Here is a 9,332-nt window from a genome sequence, read left to right as displayed (position 1 = left end):
ATGGATATTATCCTATCACTGACAGCATTGTATTTCAGGACAGATCTTGGAACATCCTTTGTGATGATGAATGCCACGCCATTCCTTTTCAAACTGTCATTTCTGGCATAGTAGATCATATGGTTGTCTGATTCAAAATCCAGCTTAGCAAGTGGAAATGCTGTCCTGATCTAGGGTGGAGGTAGCAGGAAGAAAGGAAGGGGAGGGGAGGAGTCAAGTAGAATCAATAGGCCTTGACAGCAACTCAGAAGTGAGGAAAGAGGAATCAAAAATGATTTCCAGGTTGGAGCCTGATAGTGATATCATTTCAAAACCGGAAAGTCAGGAAGAGCTGCTCTATAAGGGAGGTAATGAGTCAGATTTAAGATATAATATAGATGAAGTACTAGTGAGATACACAGTTACAATGTCTGGCCAGCAGATGACAACATGAAGCAGAGGGAGACAGGTTAGAGACAGTTTTTGAAGTGATTACTAGACAGGAAGGGGATATCTGAAAGGATATTTCTAACACCACGCTAACTGTAATTATTTATTCTAATGTCTGTTCTTTTGTAAAAATCTATGAGCTCTTTGAGTGCAGGCATTAAATTATGCTTCTATTAGTTTCCCCAGAGCCTCATTCAGGATTATGAGGCAATATGACACAGCGTTTAGGAGTCAGGTTCTAGGTTCAAATCTCAGCTTCACCACTTATTAGTTGTATGACCTTGGTGAGTTAGTTATCATCTCTGTGCTTCAGTTTCTTCATGTGTAAAACTGGGAAAATAATAATAGTGCCCATCTCATAGCTTTGTTAGGAGGATAAAATGCATCTTAACGTATTAGTGTTAATTTCCGGAGGAGTCAGAGCAGAATGGTCTAAGAAGACACGAAAAGCTGAGGGTGTTTTATAGCCATCTTTGGAACAGCAGCTTTGCAGCATGTAATGGAGAAGAAGAGGTAAGTGCCCTATAGAACATTTTCTTAATATGTCACATGAGCAAAAACTGCAAAGTGGAGAAATGAGAAAGGAAAGATGCTTAATACATCTTTTTGAAAGTCTGCCATTAAGAGTCCAGCTACCAGCAGATGGAGCAGTTATAAGAAGTTTTATCTTCCCTTTTCTCCCTTTTCCAAAGGAGCTCTGGTGGCATTGTGATTAAAGTATTCATCTGCTAAGCAAAAGGTTGGTGGTGTGAACCCACCTGTCCACAGGAGAAAGATGAAGCAGTCTGCTTCCCTAAAGATTCACAGCCTTGGAACCCCTATGGGACAGTTCTACTCTGTCCTATAGGGTCACTATGAGTTAGAATCAACTCGATGGCAGTGGGTTTCATTGGGTTTAGTTACCCTCCTCCCTCCCTCAGTCACACAATATTTCATACATGAAAAAAGACAAATCCTGATAGCCTGGAGACTCTTCTCTTCCCTATTTCAGTAGTTTGGCAATGGCCTGGTCCAGCAGGTCTGTGTCAACTCAACAAAATAATCTGCTGAGAGCAGTTGCTGAGTTCAGGATGTTTCCTGTCTCCAACAAGACCTACTCCCTGACCAGGAAGTTTTCATTGTTGCACAAATGTTTGGATGCTCCTTGTCATGTCATGGGGAGTGTTATGGGATGATATGGGAATGAAGTCACTGTTTATTAGAATACTAGCTATGATGAGTCCAGTACAGTCACGTCCAGGCCAAGTACACTCTATGTCAGACAACAAGATTCTACTATACACACTCTGCCACTTGCTTATTAATATGTTTGTTGCTGTTAGCTGCTACAGAGTCAACTCTGAGTCATGGTAACCTATCCACAACAGAATGAACTGTTGCCTGGTCCTACATCAAACTCACAATCACTGCCCTGTTTAAGTCCATTATTGTAGCTACTGTGCCAATCCATCTCACACAGGGTCTCCCACGTCCTCCTTGACCCTCTATTTCAGCAAACATGATGTCCTTCTCCAGAGATTAAGCTCTCTCAATGATGTGTCCAAAGCAAGCAAGTAAGAAAATGCTCTGCTGAGCATTTTCACAGCTGATTGTTGGAAGCAGATGGCCAGGCCTTTCTCCCCAGTTTGTCTTAGTCTAGAAGATCCCCTGAAACTTGTCCATCATGGGTGATCCTGCTATTTAAGGAGGGTGTGGGACACCTCAGTGAGATGGATGGATAGACACAGTAGCCAAAATGATGACTCGAACAAGCTGCTGGTTGTGAGGATGATGCAGGACTGGACAACAGGTTTGTTTTGTTGTATATAAGGTCGCTATGAGTCAGAGTTGACTCCATGGCAGCTAACAACCACCACTTAGAGAGTGCCTCGCATACAGAAGACACTGAAGAATTGCTTGTTAAAGAAAATCAGTCAAAGCTGCAGGCTGATAACAGGGGGCTCAGGGTAGCAGGGATTAGTCAAGTACAGCCACACGAAAACTCTGGTGTGTGAGCAATATGGCCACCTGCAACGACCTTGCTTCACCGGACTGACGCGTCTCAAAAAAGTACCAGAAGTGCCCAACGTGTCCCAGGTTGCAACAGCTCGTCCCTAACCCCAATGAAGCAGAAGACTGACAAAGACATCACGTAGGCATCTGCACAACACACAAAAACGTGCACCTCAAACTTGTCTGAACCACCCAACGCAAGATACCCAATCGCACACAGACCGCACCAGAGAGCCGCCCAGGCCTTCTTCTCTCCCCTCCCGGGAATCTGCCCCACGCGGGCGAAGCAGATAGCTGAGACTGGAAGAGAGATACCAGGAAGCGGCGACTCGCGGCCCACTGCGCCAGCCAGCAAGAAACAAACCATTGCCTCTGCTTAGGCCGTGTTCTCATTAGTCACTAGTCTCTCCACTCTAGCAGGTGCTCTCTCCGTCACCAGTTCCTCCACCATAGCCCCAGAAAGCCGGGGCAAATACTCACAAATCATCTAATCTGGGCGCAGCCATGTCGGAGAAAACTACACTACACTTCCCAGGGGCCAGCGGGCGATGAGCAGAACTCCCACAATCCCCTTCGCTTCCCAGAGTCACAGATTGCCACTTCAGCGGTCGAGTGTCTTTGGTCTGCAAACCTACTTCATTTTTGCGGTGATAGTTCTTTTGTCTTATTGGAGGGGCATAGCAATGATTGGAAATCCAGTTTATTTTTATTAGTGAGTTCCCAAAATGGAACAGGACGAACAAGTGTATGTTTTCCTTCAATGTTGGTCCCACATTAATTGTGCCCCATAATAATTGAGGTTCTTTGTAATCATTCCTCCTGAATTTTAGATGCGGACTCTAGGGTTTGAAAGATGCTATGAGGTGGGAGGGCGGAAGGTGAACATGTGTGAACATGTCAGGGGAAAGGTGAATACCACAGAGCGATAGGAAAGAATGTTGAAGGAAAAGAGGATTGTTGCCTGATTACCAATTCTATTCTGTAGGAGTAAGAGGATTCCTGGAGATTACAGAAATGGAGTGATATAACCGGAACTCCTGGTAGAAGGTGAGGAAACTTCAAGAAGACTAGCAGGCTTTTGCAGTGGTAAAGTGAAAAGTGACACAATGTTAATTAGGGCACAACAATGACAGAAAGAAAGGTTTGGTGACAGGTCTGAAATAAAAAAACACAGTAGAGGATGATTGGATTCTACCTGCATTGGTTTGTAAGCTCAGGGAGAGAGGGGTGAGGGTGAGGACACCATCCCTACAGTGCTGATACACATACACCCTCTTCTCCCCACTTCCACACCCATATACACAATGGATTGTCAAAGTTAAGGCTGGTTGGTAGGAAAAGTGGCACTAGCCAGAGAATATCCTTGACAAGAGGAATGATTTGTGTGGAGGACAGATTAGAATGCAGAAATAACAGAAGTTGGGAAGCCATATAGGCAACCGTTGTAACAGTTTGTGTGAGTGTGGGGCCCAAACTGGATAGCAAAAGTGAAAAGGAGCTTGCAAGCTAGAGGTGATATCAACAGGTATGACGAAGTACTGAAAAAGGGATGACAGGAGACATGAGTCTCCCATTGACATCTTGCTTTTCACGACTGAAAATCTAGTTACCATCCAGTGGAATTCCACTCATGGCAACCCCATGTGTGTCAGAGAAGAACTGTGCTCCACAGGGTTTTCAGTGACTGATTTTTCAGAAATAGATCAATAGGCATTTCTTCCCAGGCACCTCTGGATGGACTAGAACCTCCAGCTTTTATCAATAGCAGCTGAGCACTTTAACCATTTGTACCACCCAGGGACTTCATTCTACACCACTGGATGCTTTTAAAAAGGAGTACACTTCAATAGAATTTCTGCAGTGATGGAAATGTTTTATAATCTGAGCTTTCCAATATGACAGCCATTGGTGGCGTAGTGCCTCAGGCATTTGACTGTTAACCAGAAGGCTGGCAGTTCAAACCCACCAACCACTCCTCAAAAGGAAGGTTGGGCAATCTACTTCCGTAGTGATACTGCCTCAGAAACCCAAGGAGGGGTCGTTATGAGTCGGATCTGACTCGATGGCAGTGAGTTTGGTTTTTGGTTTAGCCACATGTGGCTGTTGAGCATTTGAAATGTGACTAGTCCACCTAAGCAATTGTTCTGAATTTAAATTTTGCTCAGTTTTAATTAAATTTAAGTAGCTGCAGGTGACTAGTGGCTACCTAGTCAGGAGCAGTAAAATATCACTGTTGTTGTCGTTGTTGTTTGCCGTTGAGTCGGCCCCGACTCATAGCGACCCCTCCTTGGGTTTCCGAGGCAGTATCACTACGGAAGTAGGATTGCCCAACACTAGTTATTACCTGTTAACCAGAAGGCTGGCGGTTCAAATCCACCAGCCACTCCTCGGAAGGAAGGTTGGGCAGTCCTACTTCCGTAGTGATACTGCCTCAGAAACCCAAGGAGGGGTCGCTATGAGTCGGGGCTGACTCGACGGCACATAACAACAACAACAACAACAGTTATTACCTATTTACCAGATTCAATTACTTCATCTCCATATCCACCCACAAGGATCCCTGATGGCACAGTGGTTAAAGCACTTTGGCTGCTAACTGAAATATTCATCGTTCAAACCTACCTGCTGCTTTGTTAGAGGAAGATGTGGCAGTTTGCGTCTGTAAAAGCCTTGGAAAACCTATAGAGAAAGTTCTGCTCTGTTCTATAGAGTTACTATGAGTCGGAATTGATTCCATGGCAACAAGTTTGATTGGGTATCCACCCTATTTAAAAGTATTGAAGACTTTAAAACTTTTACCTCCTTCTCTCTGGTGACATCGTAGGTAAGGCATTCAGCTGCTTAACCCCAAGGTCAGCGGTTCAAACCCAGCAGCTTCTCCATGGGGGGGAAGATGAGTCTATCTACTTCCTTAAAAATTTACAGCCTTGGAAACCAATGAGGGTCACTATGAGTTGCAATCCATTCAATGGCAGTGTTTTCTTTTTTTCCCCCTCTTTGAAACTTTGAATTTCTTAGCCTCTGTGAAACTTCTCTCTTCTAATTCTATTTATACATTCTAATCACTTGTTTAGGAGCTCTGGTAGTATAGTGCCTAAGGCATTTGACTGCTAACCAGAAGACTTTGCAGTCTTTTTCATTAGTTTCCCTCTGTCTAGCCACAATTAAACAAAGGTCTTTTCATCATTTTCTTATTCGACACTCTCTCCCTATCTGTCTCCCAGAGTTTTAAAGAGATTTGTGAATCATTCTCTAATCTTTGTCTTCAGCTTAGACTTCCTTTTAGACTTCAGTTTGGTTTAGCAGAAAGAACATGAACTTTTGAGTGTGACCTGAAGTAGAAACTGCAAAACATCATTTACCTTTTGGGATTGATCTGATAATTAAGTAAAATACTACATATAAAGGTAAATACTTTTTTCTTTTTTCTCTTCTGCTCTTGAGTTACTTCCTTTAATTTTCAACCACCTGCTACTCATCTCTACCTCCACATCCCTACAAAAAGGTGAATACATACAAAATTTTGCATATAATACTTTGAATACAGGCCCTTATCTTTTGCTTAGGAGCTCTGGTAGCGTAGTGCCTAAGGCACTTGACTGCTAACCAGAAGGCTGGCGGTTCAAACCCACCAGCCACTCCTTGGAAGGAAGGTAGGGCAATCTACTTTTGTAGTGATGTTGTTGTTGTTATGTGCCTTCGAGTCGGACCCGACTCAAGCGACCCCTCCTTGTGTTTCCGAGGCAGTATCACTACGCAAGTAGATTGCCCCATCTTTCTTCCGAGGAGTGGCTCTCAAAGTGAAGCTAAGATTGAGTCTCACCACTGAAGATACATATTTGATATAAATGAATTTAATTAGATTATCCAGCACTATATTGGAAAACATGGAAAAGTAGAGCTCTGTCCCACAGTGGAGTTCCAGAAATGAGTGAGGAGGGATATATCATTTAGAATTGCTTTTAGCTGCAAGTAACAGAAAATGAGGCTGATTGCTTAAACTAATACTTTTCCCTTGAAAGGCAAGTCATCCAGACAAAGGCATTGGTTCAATTGCTCAAAAATGTCATCAAGAACCCAGGCACTTGCTATTTTACTGTTTCACCATCACTGGTGACTTTTTAATCTCATTCTTGTTGCTTTGTGGTTACAAGGTAGCTGCTACAGCCCAGATACCATGTCCTCATACTAATATCTTAAGCTGGAAAAAAGGAATAGTATCTCTGTCTTTTTATTAAGGAAATGAAACTCCCAGTGGATCCCCCACATATTTTATTGAATACATATAGGCTGCATGCTGTGGTAGGCACAATAATGTCCCCCATTTCCAAAGATATCCACATCCTGACCCTTGGTACATGTGAATATGCAGATGTAATAAGGTTATAGACCTTAAAATATAAAGATTACCCTGGATTATCCAGCAGCTAAATCTAATCACATTCCTTAAAAGCAGAGAATCTACTCCAGCTGGAGCAAGAGAAATGAAATAGAAGGAAAAGTCAGAATGATTCCAAGTGTAGAAGGATTCAACATGTCATTGCTGGCTTTGAGATGTAAGGGTCCATGTGCAAGGACTGGAGAATGGCCTGTGTTGAGCAAGGGGCTGCCCCTAGGCAGGAAGGAAATAGGGACCTCAGTCCTCCAACCACAAGGAATTAGATTCTGCTAATGTGATGGTTAGGAGCTTTGGTAGTATAGTGCCTAAGGCACTTGACTGCTAACCAGAAGGCTGGTGGTTCAAACTCGGAAGGAAGATGGGGCAATCTACTTCTGTAGTGATACTGCCTCAGAAACCCAAGGAGGGGTCACTATGTGTCGGGTCCGACTCTACGGCATATAACAACAGCAACAACAACAATGTGATGGTTATGTTTGTATGTCAACTTGGCTAGGCCTGGTTGAGTGGTTGGGCAGCTGGATGTAGTATTCCCCATGATGATCCTGGTAATCTACTCCATGGTGGAATCTACTGGGAGCAGCTGAGTACCTGCCTTTGGGTATGTGGTCTGCTTCCTGTATATAAGCAGAAGCCTTGGGAATAGTCTCTAGCCTATGGCACACTTAGACCCTGCATGTAGCTGTGTCGTTGCTCAGTAGCCTGCCATGCTCTGCCGACCTTGGGACTTACAATGGACTTAAGTTAATGGCCTGCCGTGTGGTCTGGTAACATGGGGACTGTGCCTTTTTACTTGTCAACCTTGGGGCTTCCAGCCTCAGCAGCCAGCAGCTGTTTGAGTGAAGAAATGCCTCTAGCTTCAGTGGGCCAGGAGCAGGAGGCAGAGCTGGACCCCAAGGTTGAGGGGCTTTCACCCAGCCCCTAGAGCCTGGCACTTTGAACTTGAACTTAAAGCCTCCAGATTGTAAGAATAAAATCCTGTTTGTTAAGGCCATCCCATTTGTGGTATATTCTTGTCAGAGCGGCACTAGGTAACCAGAACAGCTAACAACCTGAATAAGCTAGGAAGCAGATTCTTTCCAAAGCATCCTGATAAGAGCCTACACTGAGCTATTCTTTGATTTCACCCTTGTGAAATCTAGAGTGAAAAAACATGCCTAAATTAAAACCAAACTCAATGCCATCGAGTTGGATCCGACTCATAGCAACCCCTCCTTGGGTTTTCAAGGTGGTATCACTACAGAAGTAGATTGTCCAACCTTCCTTCAGAGGAGTGGCTGGTGGATTTGAACCACCAGCCTTCTGGTTAGCAGTCAAATGCCTTAAGCTCTGGTTAATAAAGCATCCAAAGGTAGAATTCTAACAGTTTTTATATTTCTAATTCAACACTCTTCAATCAGAAAACATTGAAAATGGCCCTAAACAATCCTTGAAAATGGTCACGTTTTTACTGTGGTTTCAAACTGTGAAACCATTTTATTGTTTTCAAATCCAATTCCCATTTTATGAGATACCTACTCATTTTCTCCTCCCCAAACATCCCCCCTCTCCATAGGCCATTGGTTTCTGGCTGCTTTCTGGTTTTTCCTTCCACTTGTCACCATGGCAAAGGTACTAGTTTTGTGGGGATTTTTTTTTTTTTTTTTCCTATTTATGCTAAAAACTTTCGTTTCTCAGTCTTTTCTCTCCATTTATTCTGCTACTACTTACTTTATCCCTCCTGGGTAAATGATAAATTTGTATCAAGTTTCCAAACTTTTGTCTTCTCTACTGCTTCCATGGATTTCTAGCTTCTTAATACTCCAGCGGGAACACATTATGTAAAACCATTTGATGTTCACTGTGACATTTCAGGACTGCATGCATTATTCATCTATGGTGATAAAAATTCAACAAAAAGTTTGCAGTTTTGTAAGTTGTGTGGTGAAAGCATTGCCTGAGCAGTAATTGGAGGTGAGAAACGACCCTATTAAAAGAAAAATAACACCTTAAGAAAAGACAAGGGGCCAGCTTTCGATTTGTAATACAAAACACAAAACTCTGCTTGTAGGATTATTTTTTGGTCACTGGCTATATATAAGATTTTAGCTATAAAGCATTAATACCCTAAAAAGATTTGTTTATTTCTTGACCTGCTTACTTCACAGAATAATTTATTTCTGCAACAACATAGTTTTTAAGTAAAAGAGAATAAAGAGATACCAAGCAAAGCTTTGGGGGTGGCTACACGAGTAAGGGGAGCTCTGGTGGCATAGTGCCTAAGGCATATGACTGCCAACCAGAAGGCTGCCACCCAGTGAGGAGATCTGTACAGATGCCAAGTTGACAAGGGGTGGAATTGGGGTAGCTATGTTTGTGTGTCAACTTGGCTGGGCTTGGTTAAGTGGCTGGGCAGCTGGTGGTAGTTACTCCCCATGATGAGAGTGGCAATCAACTCCATGGTGGGATCTACCACAAGCAGCTGAGTAGCTGCCTTTGGGATGTGGTCTACTTCCTGTATATAAGGAGAAGC

This window comes from Orycteropus afer, unplaced genomic scaffold (genome assembly GCF_000298275.1).
Source record: "Orycteropus afer afer isolate SDZICR_OR568_19922 unplaced genomic scaffold, OryAfe1.0 scaffold00147, whole genome shotgun sequence".
Lineage (NCBI taxonomy): Eukaryota > Metazoa > Chordata > Mammalia > Tubulidentata > Orycteropodidae > Orycteropus > Orycteropus afer.
The sequence above is the reverse complement of the archived record's forward strand: the minus strand, read 5'-3'. Positions refer to the sequence as shown.